The sequence below is a fragment of the Microtus pennsylvanicus genome, chromosome 16 (genome assembly GCF_037038515.1).
Source record: "Microtus pennsylvanicus isolate mMicPen1 chromosome 16, mMicPen1.hap1, whole genome shotgun sequence".
Taxonomy (NCBI): Eukaryota; Metazoa; Chordata; class Mammalia; order Rodentia; family Cricetidae; genus Microtus; species Microtus pennsylvanicus.
Window position 1 is genome coordinate 2,938,228 of NC_134594.1, and position 22,560 is coordinate 2,960,787.

At 38.6% G+C, this 22,560-nt stretch overlaps 1 protein-coding gene across 1 annotated transcript in view; it reads right to left on the reverse strand.

Moving 5' to 3' along the window:
- Naaladl2 (N-acetylated alpha-linked acidic dipeptidase like 2) overlaps positions 1-22,560 on the reverse strand; it is a 1,054,557-nt gene that overhangs the window by 744,676 nt on the left and 287,321 nt on the right. The window contains exon 3 of the mRNA XM_075950779.1: positions 22,359-22,424. The gene's annotated coding sequence lies outside the window, so the exon portion shown is untranslated. The remainder of the gene's footprint in view (positions 1-22,358; positions 22,425-22,560) is intronic.

Genomic DNA, 22,560 nt, shown 5'->3' on the forward strand with positions numbered 1-22,560 from the left:
GCAATCATTGAGATAGCCCCCTACCCTCTCTCACAATAGAAAGTTGATGTTTACTGCAGATTTTGCAAGCTTATGATAGTAAAATGATGTATCTCAGATGTTTTGTAAAAGACCCTTTAAGATTCATATATATGTACTGAAAGTCTTCTTTTGTGAATTACCAAAAATAAATTCAAAAATAATTTTATATCAACTAATATTTAAATTGGATCATTAAATTCTGCGCTTTGCTTTTCTATCTTAATTTTAATGTAAAACACAAAATGACACAAGTCAAAAAAATTATATGCAACTATGGTCACAATACTGCATATGACATAAATCCCTTTGTAAAACCAAATTTGTCTCAGATAAATGATGTATTTAAATTAGTATAATCACAGTTTTCCAGCCACCCTAGTTCCTAAAAATCGTTGAAAGGGTTAAAAGGGAAGGATTAACCTAACTCATGAACTGTGTTATGAATTTATTGCTTCCTGAAAATGAAACAGACTCTGAGTTTATATTATGGTAATTGCTCAAATTCATCTTAGTTTCCCATGAGCTTGGATAAGGAAACCAAAGGTGGGCTCTGTGAGGACCTGGGTCTGTGAGGACCGGGGTCTGGGAGGACCACAGTCTGAGAGGACTGAGGTCTGTGAGGACCGGGGTCTGTGAGGACCGGAGTCTGGGAGGACCACGGTCTGAGAGGACTGAGGTCTGTGAGGACCAGGGTCTGTGATGACCAGGGTCTATGAGGACAGCGGACAGTAGAGGAGAAGTCTCTTGCTTCAGAATGATGCTAATATTCTTTTACTGTTATTATTTTTCTGATTTTACTTTGTAATTTTGAGTGCACGAGTATTTTGCCTGTCTGTACATTCATGCATCACATGTGTGCAGTATGTGAAGTCTAAAGAGAGGACTGGGTCTCTTGGGGCTGTAGTTCCACATGGTTAGGAGCCACCATAAGGGTGATGGGAATGGAACCAGGGTCTTTAGGAAAAGCTGTTAGTGTTCTTAACCACTGAGCCGTCTCTCTAGCCCCAACATGTTGCCAATGTTAATGTACTTCATTTTCCTAAAATGTTAGACATAAAATTTGTTGACGAATGGGTTTTCATGCATTAAAATTTTCGTGGAGCAATCTGTATTTTAAGATATGCAGCCATATATATGAGTTCGGTGGTCTTTTGCAAATTTACCCTCTAGGAATACTGCAGCCGAATGCTCCAGTGAAAGCTATAAAACATTTATTTAACAAGAATTTGAGCTGACAAAAATCTTTCAAATGGAACATTTTAATTAGGGTCTCACAATGAGAGAAACTAAAAGCTCATTTTTCTTTCTTTATTTTGTAAAATAATTTGCATTTTGTGTTTAAAAATAGAAAGTAAGTCTAAACTGGGGAAGGTCAAACCTGGTTTTTAAGATACATGAATTTGACAGCAGTAAATTCTTACAAAACTATGCATCCACATTTAAACTACATTAACCGTTTCCATACTCTTAGTAGCCGTAACAGAAATTGCTTTCATCAAGTCCTCCTGAGGGCACGGGTTCACTGAGAGAGCGATAGTATATAGTAGTGTGATACCTACCTACCCATACCACAATCACAATAAACCAACCACCACATGCAGCATTTGACAAATCCTTCAGACCCAGCTCAGTCACACTCATTCTTCTGAGCTGTTTGTTGTCACCCTCTCTCCTGGCTGACTTAGCCTCACTCTTCCAGGAGAGGTTACAAGTATCTGTCTCTCCTATTAGCTGTTAGACTGTGCATCTGGCCCAGAACAAGGTGCTTTTTATACTAACTGGAAATTTTAAACTATCAGGTTTCCCATAACCCCAGATTTGTAGTTACGCTGTAGAAGAGAAAGGAGTTGGTATATTTTCACCAGGCAAAACCAATGTATTTTTGAACGCAAGAGTTTTTAGTAACTAGTCAAGATCACTGCCCTTCTTGTCTCCCCAGTTTGAGTCCTTCTGCTCTCAATATGTTCTTTTTGCTCCCTCTTCCTATCTGTGTGTGTGTGTGTGTGTCTGTGTGCACACATAGGTATATATGTGTTACGATGTCTAAAATCACTCCCCTATTTTTGTTATCCTAGCCTTATATGAAGCCTCCAGGCTATGGGAACTTCTCAGGTCATTTGAATGTCATTTAATATTACCTTTGTCTCTATGCCCATACCACTTTTAACCACGACTTCCTCATGTTCCCAATTGACGATCACCTTTGTCAGCCCGTCTCAAAGCACCTGCCATCCTTCCCCATGCTCACGTTTACTGTTCTGTTAATTTGTTAAATAAGAAATGATTAAAAGAGATCTGACCAGAGGTGGTGCTATTGATGATTCTCCATCTTACTAAATGTTTCATGAACAAACAAATGTGCCTCCACAATGTCTCCTGTTCTTATCGTCCTCCAGGATGACTGGATCTCTGCCTAGGATCTAACTCCGAAGGTCCTGAGAAGCATCAGAAGTTCTCCCATGATGTGGGAGTGTCATATATCAATCTGTTGATTTCATTGGTTAAGTAATAAAGAAACTGCTTGGCTGGCCCTCATAGGTTAAAACAGGTAGGCGGAGGAAACAGAACAGAAGGCTGGGAGAAAGAAGCTGAGTCAGGGAGTTGCCATGATTCTCCCACTCCAGGCAGACGCAGGTTAAGATCATTCCTGGTAAGCCAGCTTGTGGGCAACAGCAGATTATTAGAAATGGGCTAGTCCAGGTGTGAGAGCTAGCCTAGAAGAGGCTAGATAGAAATGGGCCAAGCGGTGTTTAAAAGAATACAGTTTCCGTGTAATTATTTCGGGACATAAACTAGAGCTAGCTGGCGGCCGGGAGCTGGGGCGGCAGGGAAGCAACCCGCAGCTCCTCACAATACTCCCATAAGCTTTCAAATTCCTGGGGTAAGGCAGGCCTGTGTGATTGCCTCTAACTCCTTCAGGCCTCGCCAGGCTTGCTTTCAAAGCTAAAGGCTCATCTACCCAATCTGATCAGCTCCTCCGGGAAAAACATGTTTTCATCCTTAGAGAAAGGAGAAACCTCATGGGTTTAAAAGCTGTAATTAAACTTTTCCCAGTCTCCTTGAAAAGTAGAGAATCAAGATTGTGTTTCTTTTTAAATACTGTTAAAGAAAAATAATAGCTATCATTATAATATTGATTACTGTGTGTCGAGTACTAAGCAGGGTAACCCTTGCATTTTTCCCTATTATACCACTGAAGCTCAATCCAGGTGTTATAATCTGTATTTAGATAGGTATTGACTTCTAAACTGAAGGCAAAATACTACCAAATGGAATTAGTAAGCAAGATTCTGAGTTGCTAACCTTTGCAAGTTTAATGTCAATATTCACTGGTATTGCTCTACTTCACCAACATCTAACTTTTATACATCCCTGTCTATATAAGTGTAGAAGTCTTAGCTAATGTCCAAAGTCCTTGACACAGATGGGAGGGGAACTCACTGGTCCCCACTGCCTTGTGGGAACTACTAGTAGTCTGGATAGATGGATGGATGGATGGATGGATGGATGGATGGATGGATGGATGGATGGACAGATGGATGGTGTGAGGGGCTGACTGTTGTCAATTAGTTACCCACTTGTGAGTTCACCAGGCCCCAGTGGGTATTTCCACATGCATAGCCATGTACATGGATCTAGTAAGACTCAACAGGTCACAATAAAAACAAAAATACAGGAAGATGGGAAAGGGAATTGAATGGTGGAGAGGGGTTGACAAGGGTAAAAAAAAAAGATAAAAGGGTTGGATTAAACAGAATGTATTGCACACATGCATGAAATTACCAAATAATACATTTCTTTAATGAGGAAGGGCACCCTAATCTAGTGGTTGATGGGAAATCTGAGAAGCAGAACCATTCTGGAAAGCTGCTGAGGATTTAACCTAGGGAGGAACAGCCAGGAGAGCCACCACTGGTACTGGCCTAACGATTTGCCTAAGGGAGAACGGACAAAAGACACTACCACTGTTACTGAATATGTGGGTCACAGAGGCTGCAGTGGTGGAGCTGGCCGTGGCTGGGAGTCTTCCAATTGTGAGAGAAGGAGCTCTCTGAAAACAAACAAAATTGCAGATGGAAACTGGTCCTGAAAGTGAATACAAAGAGAATGGATGACAGGTTTTTCAAAAGCCAACTTCTACCAGATGTTTTACAAATCAGAGGGATTCTCTAATAGCCCATCAGCCCTAAGTGCACTCCACAGAGCACCTTTAAAGCTCTCCTTTCTCTCACAGTTCTGGCTGCACATTTCTGAACTGTCTTGTAATTTTCATGACAATGATTTTATAATATTGACTACAGAAAGCACAAAAAACTAAGGCTTTCTACACAATCAAAATTTGTGTTTTACTAATAGCATGAAAGTTTTTATTTTTGCTTTCACAACTCATAGTCGAAATGTCATCTAAAATACAAGGACTATTATAAAATTCTGGAAAACCTCTAGTTAGTCTATTTCTTTCACTCGCAGGCACTCTCAGTGTATTGTTTACTGTTACAGTTTCCCACACTTACAAGCAAATAAGGTGTATGAATTGTAGTTTGCACAATTCTAATGAACATGAAAGCAAATACGTGGTGTGATTATGGTTATATCTGATCCACTGCTTGGCTCATTAAAGATCCCACTTAATATGATAATCTGATCTGACATATTTTAATGAAGCTGCTTCTAACTCCACACAGTAAAATCTCCACTACGCACACTGCTTCTCCAGTGAGACAGGTTGGCACGTGATCCTATAATGGACATGTCTATCATGCACATATGATGATCACAAAAGGAATACTAACAATTTTCCCGAAGGCACGACTACATATCAAAATATATTGAATAGTTTAAAAATGCATAAGAATGATAATGAACAGCATACACATACATAATAAGCCTAATTTAATTTTACTCCCACCAGAGATCCCACAAAACTAGACTGGGCCCAGTCTCTATGGCAACCCCAAAATGGAAGAAATTATAGAAAGAAAAGTTAGGATGGAGTAGACTTGTTTTAGTTGATTTAGGTCAAATATCTAGGTTTTTTTCTATTATTAAAAATAAATGGAAAACTGGGACTCTTCACATGAGAGTTGCAAATTAACCTTCATAAATCTCACAGTAAAGTCATATCTTCATCGTATGGTCTTCTGTATAGCGTAGGGATTTACAGCCTCATGGAAAAGGGACAGGAAAGAATTTCTTAGCTTTGTCTAATAAAAAAAACATGCTACAAAGATATACAATTTGTAAACATAAAGATAAGGTTAGAATGAAGTAAGGGACAATGCTGGTCTAGAAAAGTGGCCTTTGCCGATTCTGTTCTAAGGTCCATGATGTCATGAGTTCCAGGAATCTAGGATTTTGCACCAGGTCCTGTTTCCTTCCTATTGACTAAGCCTCAAAAATATAGACATGGAAGAGTTACTTGCAGCTTTACACGTATCTTGCCATACTGGTAACTGTAGTGGTTCATAGGTATTGCTGCTGGGCAGTCCTGTTGAGTTGATTCCAACTCTTAGCACCTGGTACAGTATTTTCAAGAACCATGAAAGCTAAACCACAGGAAAAGGCTTTTGGGTCAGGAGATTAGGGCTCAGTGAACATCACAAAAGAAGTCCAGAAAGATTGAAAGAGCCAAATATGCTGAAGTCTGCTATGGAATAATCTCTTCTAGAAATGGTTCCATAAACAAGACCAATATCAATGGGCAATAATATCAATGGGCATGCTAACACGGAAGGTTGAATATTTAATGGGATTTCCACCTATGTACAAAGAACTAAAAGTAGTTATTGGCTGTTGAGAGGAGAATTAGTCTCACACAGGAATGAGTCAATTAAAAAAAAATTAAAAATATAATCATCAAATAAATGCCTAAACGTTGATAAAGTGAAATAGTAAATGAAAAAAAAATAGATGAGGAAAATGAACTGGGCTGTTTGCAATGAGGAAAAGAGAACCAAGAGCTTATACAGGGCCTTTGTTTACCCTAAAGTGACCTCATGTATTTTAGCAAGATCTTAGATGCTTTGTGAAACTCTTTGTTCTATTCTGTAAACCAAGGCATTCTCTAAATTTTGTATTATTGGTGTGAATTTCTACATCTCCACCTTCATTCTGTCAGACAATCTTAAAGCAGAGACGTTAGAATGATCTCACCAGAGCTCCTTTAAATGGGGCATGGAAACTGCAGGGCAAAGGCATGTCGTACATGTCATACATGCAGGATATGTGAGCAAATGTCACAAGCCACAGGGCAAAAGTGACACAGCTTCCTGGCGCAACAGTTTTTTCTTGATGTTCTATATAAACCAAATGATTTCATATTGAAATAAATGTAGCAACAAATGCAATGCAACACAGAGTTTTTAAACATAACATATAGAGGACCAGGCTCACAGCTCAGTGGGAAAAGGCAGTTGCTGCCTGTCCTAATGACCTGAATTCTAGCCCACAGACCCACATGGTGGGAGGACAAAATTCTTACCACAAACTATTCTCTGACCTTCACACTCATGCATGTGATACAGGCACGGCCACCCCCCCCCCACACACACACACATACACGCACACATACACACTCCAGATGTATAAATGTTAAAAATCCTCATGCTTCGAAGTCAGTTCATCTAAACGTAAGACAGTTAAGGCTAGGTCTCACAAAGTGGTAGGTATTTCACGCATCTCTGCAGCAGCAAGAAGTAAGCCCTGTATTAAGTAAATCAGTTCCCCTCTAGACAATACCTGCATACAGGGCTCCTAGCTCTGCTGCAGGAGTGAGTGAGTGCAGCCACTGGGAATTGTACCTGTCCTTCCATTCTTATCTGCAAAAATGAAAATCAATCGAAGAGAGTTTTATTAAACAACTTGGGTGCTCTTGGCCTTTTAAAGGGCATTGTTGGATGAAGATGGATGACTGAGTCTATCGGCTGCATTCATTCAGAGCGTGCATGATTGGACCGACAGCAGACAAATCAATGACTAACCCCAAGCAGCTATTAGATGAAGAAAGCCAATGGGACTGTTTTGCCAAGACTAAAATGCAGCTTGAATTTTCTGTGGAATAAAGTGAGTGTAGAAATTCAGAGAAGTGCTTTCATTATTGGCAACGAACATGTACATAGCACAATCTGAAGAGAAACATCTTTTTCTGGTAGTTCTGTTTTTTTAAATATCAGCTTGTTCAAGAGCTAGAAAATAATTGTGAAATGCTAGTCAGCAAAGAACATACACAAAATAATAATAATAAATAAAGACCTCTTTTCATTTATGACTTTTATCCTTAGAATTTAGTTTTGGATTTAGAATTTGCTTTTGCTTATGGTTCCCATATTTGCTTTCTTGCTGTCTACTTTATCTTCAGAGCTTGTAGTATATGAATCATTGTTGCTCCAACATTTATTATTTTAAATACCTGTGGAGTCCTCAACAAAGAATAACAGCCATTGTTCTCGGGTGGTGAGCATTCATCAGTAGGCTGCTAACTGGGTAGAGCTACTTGTGTCCCAACTGCACTGTATCCATTATTTAAAATTTTTGTTATTATAAATGTATTTAAAGAAAGCATGTCCATAATTGAAAAGAAAGAAAATGACAAACTGGTAAACTGTATATGAAGAAGAGGCTAAAAGCTTTAGCCTTAAATGAATTACTCTATGGGGAATGATAACATATTCTAATCCTCTTTTGCAAAGTATTTGTTTACTATTTTATTGTTAAGCACGTTCCTCAATTTCTGCTTTAAAGGGTATTTGACAAAGATCAGACCATATTCTCATGTGAAGTATTTGAAGGGATTTATTTTTTTAGCTATTTTGTAAAGACAAACAATTTAGTAATTCAGAGTCATTATTAACATTGTGACTGATTTTGTCATCTGGTTTATTCTTGTGGATAATCCAGTGACTCAATTTGTTCCCCTTCCTTTTAGACATGATTGACATTCAAATACTCCATATTACTTCCGATCGAAGCAAAGAAGCTGAAGTTAAATTTCTTATTTCCTAGTACTCCTGTCCGATACTAAGAGCAATGCACAAGTGACAGCTCATGCTGGCAGTCATACATGGCAAGGGGAACACTCCTCCATTGCTGGTGAGCATGTAAACTTGTAAAGCCACTGCAGAAATCAATATGGTGGTTACTCAGAAAATTGGGAATAAATGTACATCAAGACCTAACTATATCACTCTTGGACATACACCCATAAGATGCTCCATCCTACCACAGTGACATTTGCTCACCTATGTTCATACTGGTTTTATTTATAATAGACAGAAGCTGAAAATAAACTAGATGTTTCTTAACTTAAGAATGGATAAAGAAAATGTGGTACATTTACACAATGGAGTATTACTCAGCTGTTAGAAATGACATCATATAATTTGCAGACAAAATGGATGGAACTAGAATAAATCATCATGAGCGAGGCAACCCAGACCCAGAAAGACAAAGAGGATAAGTACTCACTTATAAGTGGATATTAGTTGTTAAGGATAATCACACTACAATCCACAGACTCAGGGAGGCTAAGTAACAAGGAGTGCTCTAGGAGGAACACATGGATTTCCCTAGAAAGAGGAAATATAACAGATTATGAAAGTGGACTTTGGAGTAGGTATAGGGACAGGAGGGATCAGGTGGGGTAGAGAAGGAATTGGGGGTGCATTTGGGGAGCAACGTGGAAACCTAATGCACTGTGGGTGACCCTGGCGAGGACTCCTAGTAATAGAGGATGCAAGCCTGAACTTGCTGTCTTCCATAGCCAAGGCAGCTAGCAGTGGGACTGAGATACCAATCCAGTCACAAACCTTCTACCTGTTCTGCCTGCAGGATGCGTTGGGGCAATGATGGATCAGAACTTGTGGAAGGGGCTAACCCATGGCTGGCCAAATCTGAGGCTCAAGCCACTGATAACGAGCCCATGCCTGGCACTGCCCAGATGCTAAGATCCAAATGATTGATGGCCAGGAGACCTAGGGTAGAACCAGACACTACTGTCCAAAAGAAAGGAAAATGTCAATGAAACAATTTCTAAACAATTCCGAATGATATTTTGCTCTACTCATAGATCAGTGCCTAGTACAATTGTCATTATTAGAGAGGCTTCCTACAGCAACTGATGGGAACAGATGCAACAACCCACAGCCAAACAGTAGGCAGCTCTCTGTCTCTGCTCCTTCTCCACCTAGATAAACAAGTAGACCATATGCATGCCAGGGACATCAATCAAAATAAGGCACAACAAATACAATAAGACCAGGCCCCCAAACCTCATATAAAGGTTTGGGAAAGGAACTCAAAAGGAAGAAAAGGGTCCAGAAAACAGGCAAAAAGAGTCAGAGATGCCCAAATTCCCACTATTAGAAGTCCCACAAAAACCCTAAGCTAAGCAATCACAGCAGGCATGCTGAGGACCTAGCACAGACCCATGCAGGCTCAGTGATTGCTGCTTCAGTCTCTATGAGCTCCTATGAGCCCAGGTTAGTTGATCCTGTGGACAGTATTCTCATGGTGTCCTTGACTCCTTTGGCTTTTATAATCCTTCCTCTGCCTCTTCCACAGGAGATTAAAGTATACAATTTCTAATCTTGTGGGCAAACTGTGTGTATAGATTTCCTAAACATACACACACATAAGATATTTGAAGCCATCCTCTTAAAGTTTTGTGACAGTAGCATATTTTAAATAATTATTTGTGATCATCTAAAGCATACTATTAGCATGTAAGACATATCATTCTATGATTAACAGTGAATAAAATACTATTATCCTGTTAAGTTTCATTCTGGGCTTGAGATTCAACTACACTGTACCAAGAGATTGAAAAGACATGCAAATTCCAATCAGTGTTGGGCATCCCTTGGAGAATCTCATACATACTTTTGTGGTTTGGGGAACTTTTTATATGCCCTTTGGTTGCTCCATTATTGTTTCCTACAGCAAATAACATCAGACAATTCCAATGGCAAATCTGATCACAATATATACTTCCTATTCTTCCTGTCTTGAAAACCTAGGCACAAAGTTCTTGGTAGCTCTTCAGATCCAAACCCTTTACATAATCATTAAACATTTATCAGAAACGTCTCTAGCTCCAACGGTATAATGTGCTCAGGATGTGAAGCAAGTCCACACCTTACACCCAGACTATCCATTGAAGAGACACATGAAACCGTGAAACTGAATCACAGATTGAGATTTTGAATGCTTTTTATAATTAGACTTTCAGAAAATTTAAGACATCTAAAACTGTTAATGTTATTTGGTCAGACTAACATCTATTTCAGAGAAGTAAAAAATTATACAGTAAATATGAAAACTCAGAAAATGTCAATTAATTCATATAATTAGTCCCTAGGTTAAAACCAGTCCCCACTGGGTCTTCGATATTTTGTATTATGTGCCCTCTTACATACAACATTGTCCCCCAAAGTGATGAGAGCCACTCATTATAAAAATATCTGAATGGCTTCTCCCTTTTATAAATACCCAGCCTCTTTGCAAGGGTGGATACTCACTGGAGTCACATAAAGTGATGGCGGTGACTCAGATACATTGGCTCGCACGACTCCGCTGCTGTCAGCTCAACACACTGGACTCAGCTGCTGTCTTCAATCACCTGTTATCTACTCAGGAAGCAACATGCTCTCCCTACTAAAAAATGGTTGCTATAGTATTCTTTTAGCATTTTTATTTGTTTATTATTTATTGTGTATAGTGTGCTGTGATAAGCACATACGAGCCAGAGAAGAACTTGGGCCATTCCGGTCTCTCCTTCCACCCCAGAAGGTCGCAGTTCCTTAGGCTCAGCAACAAAGCACCTGAGCTACTGAGCCATCTCACCATCATATCAGTATTTCAAAAGCCAAAAAGAAATACATACTCTGAGTTTTTTCTCCTGAGCAAATGGAGTCTGGGTATATACACCCCTACTAGACCTCTCCTGTCTGTGTGCTGCAACAAGGTGGCCAGCCCTCAAGTCTTACCTGCTTCAGTACGGCTTTCTGTGACTTAGTTATGTAAAACCAATTTACTGTTGACCATGACAGTAAACATTACTGAGTCCCATTAGGTAAATGCTCAAAAAAGACAAATCAAAGTAATTTGAATTAGTGGATAATATCTAAAAGAAAAGTTCACAGAAATCTGGGGCTCAATAAATTGTGCATTTAAATATGATTTACAAAAACTATTTCAAATCATTTAAGGGAAGATTTCAATGTTTAGATGGATTAGAGCAAAACAGATACTTATACATATATGCCAATTGTTTTTGCTTAAATATAGATACAAGTTTAGAGTACTGATTATAAAAAGTCTATCTAAAATAAATCCTGCTTTTGAACTTCCATTAAACAGAGCTAATTCCACACTCAGCAAAATATTCTACTAAGAAAATAAAACTGAATAAGTATATGCTCAACTATGTTCATAGCAGCATTGTTTGTAATAGCCAGAACCTGGAAACAACCTAGATGCCCTTCAATGGAAGAATGGATGAAGAAAGTATGGAATATATACATATTAGAGTATTACTCAGCAGTAAAAAACAAGGACTTCTTGAATTTTGCATACAAATGGATGGAAATAGAAAACACTATCCTGAGTGAGGTAAGCCAGACCCAAAAAGAGGAACATGGGATGTACTCACTCATATTTGGTTTCTAGCCATAAATAAAGGACATTGAGCTTATAATGCATGTTCCTAGAGAAGCTAAGTAAGAAGGTGAACCCAAAGACAAACACATAGGCATCCTCATGAATATTAACCTTCATCAGGCGATGAAAGGAGACAGAGACAGAGGAGCACGGGACAGAAATCTCAAGGTCCAAATCAGGAGCAGAAGGAGACGGAGCACGAGCAAGGAACTCAGGACCGCGAGGGGCGCACCCACACACTGAGACAATGGGGATGTTCTATCGGGAACTCACCAAGGCCAGCTGGCCTGGGTCTGAAAAAGCATGGGACAAATCCGGACTAGCTGAACATAGAGGACAATAAGGAATACTGAGAACTCAAGAACAATCGCAGTGGGTTTTTGATCCTACTGCACGCACTGGCTTTGGGGGAGCCTAGGCAGTTTGGATGCTCACCTTACTAGACCTGGATAGAGGTGGGCGGTCCTTGGGCTTCCCACAGGTCAGGGAACCCTGATTGCTCTTCGAGCAGATGGGGGAGTGGGAGGGAAATGGGAGGCGGTAGCGGGGAGGAGGCAGAAATCCTTAATAAATAAATAAATTAAAATAATAAATAAAAAAAAAGAATTGAAAAAAACTGAATAAGAAAGGCATGGACATATGGACCATGTTATTTCCTCTGGATATCTCACCATGTTTATGTTACTATGATTATTAAATAAAGGAAGAAAGTTCTCTGATGTGTGAGTATGTGTGTGATGCTGGAAACTGAACTTTGGAACTACATTATTACAGCTTTGGCCTGAAGTTATACAAAATACAACTGCTTTATCACTAAACTATAGGCCAAGTATTCTACTAACTTCTTTAGTAATATTTTATCAGTTCCATCCATGATGCACAAATACCAATATGATATTAGTCATATGTTTCTCAATGTAAGATGACTTTGGAATTTAAATTGTGTTTTTTCCATGTTTTTTCTTGAAAATTTTGCTTTTCATTTTACAAACCAACTCCATTTCTTCCTCCCTCCCCTTTTCAACCCCCTACTACTTTTCAGAGGAAGTAAGGCCTTCTTTAGGGAGTCAACAAGATCTGGCAATACCAACTTGAGGCAAGACCAAGCTTCCCCTGTGCCATCACGACTCAGAAAGGTATTCCATCATACGGAATGGACTCCAAAAACCAGTTTGTGCTCCTAGGATAGGTTTTACCTCGTGCGACTTCCAGCTTCCCCTCCTCCCCCAACAGATCAAGCCACATAACTGTCACCCACATTCAGAGGGTCTACTTTGGACCCAAGAAGGTTCCCTAATTGTCAGTCCAAAGTCCATGAGCTCCCATTAGCTCAGGCCAGCTGTCTGTGTGGTTTTCCCCATAGTTCTCTTGACATCCCTGTTCATATGGCCCCTCCTCCCTCTCTTCAAGGGAACTCCAAGAGCTCAGCCCAGCGCTTGGATGTTGGTCACTGCCTCTGCTTCTATCATTTACAGGATGCAGGTTCTATGCTGACAACTGGGGTAGTCACTAATCTGATTATAGGGGAAGGCCCTTCAGACACGCTCTCCACTATTGCTAGCAGTCTTAGCTGTTGGATCAAGTTCTAACTGGAACCACTGTAAACGCACTGAATACTACGGTCTGGCCTCGAACTCACGGCAACCCTCCTTTGCCTCACGTGTTCTGGGATTGCAGGCGTGAGCCATTAGCTTCAGCCTTTCGATTGCATTTTAGGTTATGCTTAAAGGTAGGCTGACACTTGCACCTTTTGCCTCCTTGCTTTGTCATCTGCTTTACGCAGGCCACTCTGAAAACTGAACTGCTGTATACGACACTGTAAGTGCTTAATTGCCTATGTGTGGTTTCACTTAATGGTATTTTTACACTCTAATTTTTACATCATGAAGAGAGAATTTATTTCCCACTTTGCTATTTCCTAAATGTTGACTCTTCAAAAATTAAATTGTTCATGACAAATAATATTGGTATGTAAGAATTTTAATGTGTGGGTATGTTTTCTTAGTACTTAAGATACTCAAAATATCAAATTAACAATTTGCCTCTGACAAAGCGACAAAACTCTTAAACTCTTCAAATTTTTCATGCATATCATATTGAATTTATTTAGATTTGTGACAGTATGAGCATTGCAAAAACAGTCATATGTAGTGGATAAAATATTGTAAACCAAGTAGTAGCTTCATTTGAGCATGTTACTAGAAATATCTGTGGCTTATGCCATTGAGCAAGCATATGTGTGCATTTGCACACACACAAAATGAGAGTACAGGTGATGAACAAATGCGTTGCTTTCTTTTAAGGCTGCATAGGTTTGTAACTATGTTAAAGAGAATGTATCCTTTTGTGAATGCTTCAAATCTTAGTAAACACAGTTACATCGAAAAAAAAATGAAAACAATGCCCGCTATAAAAGCAACATGCAAAACAGTATGAGAAACAAATTAAATATTTATTATTCAAGCCTGCTCTGTTCATTTCTGCTTCTAGCATTTGAGCAATTTGCATATACTTGCAAACTACACATTCTTAAGAGAAAGACTTGCTGAAGCTATTAGCATGGCTACGTGTCAAACCAGCAAATTACAAAAGAAAAATATATACAGGGAAAATAGCACAAATAGAAAAAGAATATTTTAACGTAAATTAAATTTTGCATTGAGTAAATGCTGTATCAGATAAAATTGGATGGCTAATATCCATATGCTTCAGTTGGACACTGTTCAGTGCACTGTGCATGGACGAACTAAAACCTACTAGCAAATGCAGCCCTGGCCAGGGAAGTCAGCAGCATTTTGTTTTGTTTGGTTTGGTTTTTCCTTCATTCTCTTATATAGAAGCAGAAGTTGAATATATCAAGCATTAAGTGTGTTGGTATTCATACTGGAAAAAAATGTAAAGTTGAAAATTGCTGAAGTAAGAGATACATACATTCTTGTCCAATTAAACTACCACTTCATAAAATGCTAGCACATGAACTAACAAAATTTCAAATTCTTTCAAGGATGAGCACTAAAATATATAATCCCATGCTTAATAAGTGATTTCATTTACATGCAGGGTGGGAAATGCTTGTGTTGAAGTTCTGTCACATTGTTTTGGGATTATGTTAAGTCTCTTGATCATTCTGTGTGTTTAGGAATCTATCACGGAGAATTTACTCTGGCTTGGTTACCAGATGACCATAAAGACTCAGTAATCTGCTCTGATCATAGAATGCCTACCAAAATGCATGCCGAAACCACAACACAGAATAAAAGAAATACACAAATTACAATTGTCAAACCAGTGAAAAATCTTTGCATACACAAAATTAAATAAAATTTCAGAAAAAAAATAGTTCAACACAGAATGATGTTCAAAGTCAATTAAATGCAGTGGAAGCAGAGTCTCCTGTAATCTGTTACTCAGATTTCACATGAGTTATTATTATCTGCACAACTGAGAATTCTCGGGTTTGCTCTCTGTGAAATAGGGTTATTTCCACATCACACATTTTCCATATCTCTCAAAACTCACTGCCCCAACGTCTTTGAGTGCTGCTTGGAGACCGTATCTCTGGACTTAGAACTCTGAGAAGAGCGCTTCTTGCACTTATAAATTAAAAAAGAACTAGTCAATTGAATAGTTCACTAGCCTCAACTAGAAAGTGGTATCTGTCTTTCAGTATAGATTATAATTTTTTAACAAAATTCTTAAGAACCATTAATGAGTCGAATTTAAAATAAGCACATGGGAACGTTAAAAAGTAGACTCAAGCTGATAAATAGCAATCCCTGAAATATTAACCAAAAAACTTTCACAGGTGTCACAACTTAATATAATAAAATGAAGAATACATGAAGTTCATGTTTTCATTGCAATCAGTGACAGCAATAATGAGCTTCAATGAGAGAGCCTTACTGAGACCTTCGTCCTTAAATCAAGCAAAAAAAGACTGATGATCAGCACAACCTTAAAACAGGAGCCCTCTCATTTGTTTGCTGTCTCTTCTCTATTATTCAGGCAGGAAAGAGAAACAAGAAGGATCGAAATCTCTGCTATTAAGAGAGAATTTAGATTGCAGGTCAAATCACATGATCAAAAAACATCTTAAGGTTTAAATTATATAAATATTTTAGAGATTCACATTTTATAAAAGTATTTCAAGAAAATAATTATATTTAAAAATCTTCTGCACACTTTATTATCATAAATATTTTAGCATTAAATTTGTAAAATATTATAATTATGAAAAAAATTTCATCTTGATCCCTTTTAAATAATTTTTAAAATTTTATGTGTGTGTGGTGTCTGTGTGAGTGTGAATGTGTGTGTATTTGTGTATGTACACATGCATGCAGGTGCCTGTAAAGGACAGAAGATGACATGTGATTCCCCCGAAATTGCATCAGGGTGGTATTAGTATCTAAATAAGGGTACTAGAACAGAGCTCAGGAACTTTGGAAGAGCATCAAGAACTCTTAGCTGCTGATCTATCTCTCCAGTCTCTTTGACCCTTATGGAGCCTATTTTATGTGTCTACTAAAGACAATGACTTTTATGTGTCCACTAATGACAGTGACAATCCAAATGTGATCACATTCACTCACTCACATCCTCGTGTTCCTCTCTTATCCCTGTCACCTTCCCATTCCTTCCTATTCCTCTAAACAGTTCCCTGATACTTCTCTTACACCCCCACACATACATACACACAGAGAGACAGACATATGTATGCATAGAATTCACACAAGAGAAAATCCAATATGAAGTATTTGTAATTCTGAACTCATATATAGTAATTAAAGACAATTTTAGAGATTGATAGAAGTAATGAATGATAATCATTTTAACCTCTTTTCTGTACCTCTTATTGTTTAATTAATTTTACCTTGTCCTATCCTCAAGTCTTATGAACAAAGCTACTTATTCAATGTTTGTCTCCACACCCTACTGAAAACTATGAGATGAGAAGACATGTAGCTTGTGTTTACTCTTCATCTTCAACACTTGGCAAAGGTTTACGCCAAGAGGAGGAGCAACAATTACTCATTAAATGAGAGGGAGGCCGAGAGAATGGTGCATATCATGGTTACTTATACCAAAGCTGGTATGTGAAAAACTGAGAATTCACTCTGCATACAATAAAGCTGAATACAGGAGAATGTTAACACAATGTAATGTGTTTAATGTGTGTGGCTTCAAACTGTAAAACTGAAAATTTCCAAGAAGAAATTTGAGAGAAGCCTGATGTCATCTTTGGAATGTCAACTGAAATAATTTTAGCCACAGTAGATGAAATTTTTCACTGGTGCCAAATATAGGAATTTGCTTGTTTATTTTATAACACCAATCACAAGCCATTAGCAAAATTAGAGATGTCAAAGCAGAAGTGCAACACTTTTAGTGACCTCTTAAACTGTTGTTAAAACTCATTAAAGTGTACTTCGAATGTTATGGTTAGCTAAATGCTAATGTATAACATTTTAAAATGCTATATTTGTGTCAGTTGCTTTTCAATTGTGAAAACATCATGACAAAGGCAAATACAAAAGAAAGCATTTAATTTGGGAGCAGATGGTTAGAGTTCATGAGCATCATGGCAGGAGCACAGCAGCAGCAGGCACGGTGCGGAGGGCAGTTGAGAGCTCACATCTCACCCACAGTTAAATGCAGAGAGAGTTAACTGGGAGCGGCATGAATCTTAAACCTCAGTCACTCCTAGTGACACACCTCCTTCACGAAGGCCACACCTCCTAACCCTTCCAAAATAGTTCCATCAACTGATTGGTATATGTATGGGGGAGACAAGGGGAAGTATGCAAATTTGTAAGTCTATAAAGGCTATTCTAATCAAAACCACTACAGCATACCAATATAAGAACTATGGCAAATTTTTCTTCTGCAAGTTCATTGTTAACTTTTCCATAATATAAGTATTAACAAGAAAAATGTGGCTTCTAGTGATCAAAATTTTAAATATTTTAAAATATTTTAATATTTTAATATCTTATAAATATGAATGGCAAATAGAGAGAAAAACAGCTTTAAGCACAAGTAATTTAAATTTAGTACACAGACACCCAGATATTGAAAATAGTTTATTTATCAACAACTAACTACACTTTTGTGAAAATAAAATAATGAAAGGGTCAGAAGATGGATTTGTAGGTAAAAGTAATTGCTGTGTGTGAGTCCCAAGTACACACACACATGAGGGACCATCTCGAACCCAGGAGCTACCTTCAATTGGCATCCACTTACAAAGAAAAGATTCATTTTCTCCAGTGGTGTCTCACTGTGTGTATTACCCATGGATAAGGGTAGACCCCAAGCTCAGCAGCAGGTGGCCAACACAAATCCAACCCAATGATATTTTTGTGTACTTAGTGTCTCATATTGCTTTGTTTGGGCCATTTTTTGTCTTCCTGGTCTTCTGGTATACAATGATTTCCAATCTTTATATGTGTGTTTATTATGTTTGTTCTTTGTTATTATTTATTTCTTTACTTTGTTTTGTTGGATTTGTTTGTGTATTTGTTTTCAAATAGAGATCAAAAGAAAGGTATGGAGCTAGATTAGTGTGGAGATGGTAGGGAGGATCTTGGAAGACTTGGGGAGGGAAAACCATGATAGAGTCTAATGTATAAAAAATTATTTTCAATAAATATATAAGGTAGACAGTGATTGAGCAAGAAACCTTCTACAATAGTCAGGCTACTGATTCCACATATATACACATGTATACACACATCTCATACACATACACACAAGCAAACATACACTGAAAAATAAAATACTTTAAGGTAAAATTTTAATTTTTGTAGTATGCTCCTACAGGAATGGATAACATCTAATATATTTTAGCCTCTGCCAAGACTATGGTAAACTGAGGTAACCTTAGCAAGTGCATGATTCCAGAAAAAAAAAGCCATTCTGAGTCTCCAGAAAATGATTATTTAGGTCTGGAAAAATTACTCATTTTATTTTTAATCCTTTTAATTACTCACTGTCTCCCAACCCCACCCTTCATTAATAGAATTAAATACAGATGTGTTACAAGGAGGACTTGTTTGTCCCAGTCATCCAGAACCGAAATAATCACACAGAAACTGTATTTTTTAAATTATTGTTTGGTCCATTATCACTAGCTTCTTATTGGCTAACTCTCAATCTTAATTTAACCCCATGTCCCTTAATATGTGCATCACCATGAGGTCGTGGCATAGCAGAAAAGTTTCAGCATGTCTGTCTCTGGAAGTAGGGAAATTCCCAGGAATCCACAATGATGAACCCAGACCCTAAGGAACAATGGAGAGGGGCACTGAACAGGCCTTCTCCTATAAGCACATTGATGACCAGCTTAATTGTCATCATAGAGCTGCTTAACTGATGGAAGCAGATGGAGAGATCCACAGTTAAGTACTGGGCCTAGCTTCCAGAGTCCAGTCAAAGACAGGGAGAAGCGATATTATGAGCAAAAGGGTCAAGACCACAATGGGTAAACCCGCAGAAACAACTGATCTGAGCTCACTCACTCCAGACTGACAGCGGATGAAACTGCATAGGACTGAACTAGACCCTCTGATATGGATAACAGTTGTGTGGTTGGGGAGTTTGTGGGACTACTAGCAGTTGGATCAGAATTTATCCCTAGTGCATGGGCTGGTTTTTGGAGTCTATTCCGGATGGATGGGTACCTTGCTCAGCATTATTTCTCCAGCTCCCAATCCCTCCTAGAACCCTGTACCCTCTCCATCTGCCAAACTTTATCTTCTTTCCTCCAAAACAAAAACAAGAACAAAAAAGCTACTAAAACATGCAGAACAATTTATGTTGACCGACTGTTCCTGAACATTCATCATTCCTGCCGTGGCCATTATATACCCAGTGTCATCCCATGAAAGAATACTGGCTTTCCATTTCACAGCTATTAATTTTAATTAGTAAATCTTATTTATGTTCTAGAAGCTAATGATAATCTTCCTGCCTCTGTTCTGTTGGTAGGTTTATACACACACATCACCCTAATGCTTGACTGTTTCCAACTCTCATAGTTTAAATGGTTAACAAGAAGAATGTGGTACAGATAAAAGCAAGTGGTTTGGGGTGTCACATCAATCTATAGTGTAATGCCATTCTAGCCCTGTGGAAGACTGTGGAAGAAGTTTTTGAGGAACAGAATTTTACAATAGATGAAGCCAGCTTGCTTTTATAGATTTTTATTTAGTATCAGGGAACATGCATGCATTCCACAAGATTCACACGGAAGGAAAAGATCAATATCTGGGAAGTGGCTCTCTCCTCCATGTTGATCTCGGGGATTGAGTTTAGGTTGTTATCTTGGTTAGCTTGGTAAAGCAGCATTACCTGCTGAGTTCTGGGAAGAAGGACAGAAGAAGAGCAGCCATGGAGCTGCCAGAGACAGACATGCCAAATCTTTCCTGGTAGGCCACTGCCATGTGGTAATATACAGATTAACAGAAATGGGTTAAATCAAGATGTGAGAATTAGCCAATAAGAAGTTAGGTCTAATGGCCAGGCAGTGGTTTAATTAATACAATTTCTGTCTGATTATTTCGGATTATTTTCAGGTGTAACCTAGCCGGGACAACAAGCAGCCCTCTCCTCCTGTAACAACTAGCTGTCTCACTAGTCCCAGATTTAAGAAAAATTAAGAAGTAAGAAAAAGAGAAGACAATGGAAGAATTATTAATCTGAATGATATACAGTCCTATATTCCATTCATAGTTCTATTTCAGGTGGAATTTTTAAGTGAGACACAGTACAGTGGTTACAAGTGGCTGTGCTCTCTTCAAATACAAATGTGGGAGAAAATAGGTCAAACATGAGGCAAGAGAATTGCAATATAAGATGGAAAATCAACCGTCTATCTGAGCAGAGTATATAAGAATCATATCACAGAAACACAAAGTGATAAATCAAAAATCCATTATAAACAACAGACAAATGAATATTGGTAGAGAGTCTTTTCCTTTTCCTTTGGCATTGACATCAGACAGTGGCTGAAAGAATGACCATGACAAAATAGATTGATAGGCAACAAATTGTTTGGCCTTAACTAGTTTAAATGTAGTGTCTGGGGTAATGAATAAAGAATTTATGTGACCTACCAAAGAAATACAGACATAAAAAGTCGCTGCATGTCATCCACTCAACAAGTATTTATTACTTTCTGTGTGTAAGGCACAAGATATTACAATGAACAGAACAAAGATTTTTGTTCTCTATGGAGTTTGCAAATCAAGCTTACTCTTCAATGACTTTTTAATTGTTAAAGGATAAAATTAGATACATAAGATTTTAAATATTCATAATATTAAAAGAAATTTAAGATAAATTCAAAACTTTTATGCCTAAATTCAGCTATAGTATTTCATCATAGGAATGCTATAATAATGGTAAACTCTGGAGACTGTTGCAAACATTGTTGTCTAAGACACTTTGGGCTTTTTTAATAAAACATAAATTGGTTGACTTATAGAAAATAGAAATGTTTCTCTAAATTCCAGAGACTGGGAAGCTCTAGGTCACAGCACCTGAAGAGCCAGTGTTCTCTGATTAGTTTGTTAACTCACAAATTGCTTCTTTTTTCTCTGTCTTTACAGTCTCAGTGAGAAGAAAAGTCTGGGTCCACATTTACAATGTCACTGAATACATGCACTAGAACTTTCAAAGGTTGTTCCCAAGCCTTCTTTCCCCAACAGCATCACATTAGGGTTTGGTTTAAGTGTAGGAATCTTGGAGAACATAAACTATAAAATCATAGCAGTTATGAAGTAAAGGGCAGACAAGAATGGAGAATGTGGCCTAAGGCAGAGTTGTAGAATCCCTAGTCAGGGATGGGTATTTACTTGACTCTGTGGGAATTTTTCATGGAAAGAACTTAAAGTGATATATAAAACTTTTATTAACTAACTATGATGGTTTGAATAGGCATGGCCCCCCATAAACTCATGTGGCCCACAGGAAGTATACGATTAGGAAGCACTGCCTTGTTAGGAAAGGTGTTCCCTTTCCTGAGAAAGTAGGTCACTGTGGACTGTGGGGGTAGGCTTTGAGATCTCAGAAGTCCAACACAGTTTCTCCTTGCTTCATGCAGACCAAAATGCAGAGCCTCAGCTCTTTCTCCAGCACAATGCCAGCCTGCATGCCATCTACCATGATGATAATGGTTTGAACCTCTGAAACTCTAATCCAGCCCCAATTAAATATTTTCTTTTATAAAAGTTACTGTGCACACATACATCATTGCCCCAGCAGCTGATCAGCAGACAAGTCGCTTATGGTCAGGCCACTTTACTGCCATCCCCAGCTATGTCAGAGGCCCCAGGAGGCACAATCCCCACAGTTAGTGACTGGAGGGAAAGTGAGTGGTAGCTCTCTAGGCTGGTGAGCTGCATTTACTCGTCTCTGAGTTGGAGGCACTTGCTGTGCCCCTCCCCAACCCATCCCAGTCCCAGCAGCCTGTCAAAAGGCAAGTCTCCTGTGTCAAGGCTGCTCACCAACAGCCCCGGCTGCATCAGAGGACCCAAGAGACGCAGCCCCCTCTTGCACTAAGTGGAGGAAGTAATTGCCCAATCACCATCCCAAACCACATCAGAGACCACTAGAGGCACAGTCCCAATCTGCACTGATTGGAAGAAGAGTCCCAACTGCCAGTCAGCATGCAAGAATACCTTGGTAAGGTCACTCCACCATCTGTCTCAGTGGCATCAGAGGTCACCTGGAGGCACAGGCTTCACCTGCAACAATTAGAAGAAGAATCAATACCTGTATGTATAATTATCCAAACCCAGATGGGAAGAAGGCAGTTAAGAATACATTCAAAAGCATAAAGAGCAATATGGCACAACCAGAACATATTGGTTCTGAAGTAAC